This window comes from Octopus bimaculoides, chromosome 6 (assembly GCF_001194135.2).
Source record: "Octopus bimaculoides isolate UCB-OBI-ISO-001 chromosome 6, ASM119413v2, whole genome shotgun sequence".
In the NCBI taxonomy this organism is placed as follows: domain Eukaryota; kingdom Metazoa; phylum Mollusca; class Cephalopoda; order Octopoda; family Octopodidae; genus Octopus; species Octopus bimaculoides.
The window spans coordinates 95,229,231-95,229,734 of NC_068986.1; positions in this window are offsets into that span (position 1 = coordinate 95,229,231).

Consider the following 504-nt stretch of genomic DNA (forward strand, 5'->3'; position numbering starts at 1 on the left):
ATGGAGAAGCAATATTTCGGCGTTTCTACCAGGAATGTACCTATTCCATCCAAGAACTTATATATGGAAGTTCTTCTACATAAAACGAGTGAATTTATATCTAGACTTAGATGGTGTGCCTTATATTTTAATAAGTCCAGAAACTCGAAGTCGAAGATGAATCGATATAAACTAGCACCGCAAATCAATCTGAATGTTAGGAATTCTATAATTTCTTGAAGTACGAGCGGAAATCCGCAGTACGAGCACACAAATCGTCCCATCTTTAAGGTAACTCACTTAATAAAACTAGTTTGCATATTCTTTTTGCATTCTCTTTTTTATAATTGTCATTTTATTTGTAACTACACCTTTTCTGTTTTAAAACTTATAGAATATTATTTTTGAGTTGTTTTGATGGGGGCTAGAACGGATTAATTATATTTTAGTTAATTTCAATGGGGAAAATTTATTTCAAAAACGAGTTAATCGTAAGACGAGCTCGGTCATGGAACGAATTACTGC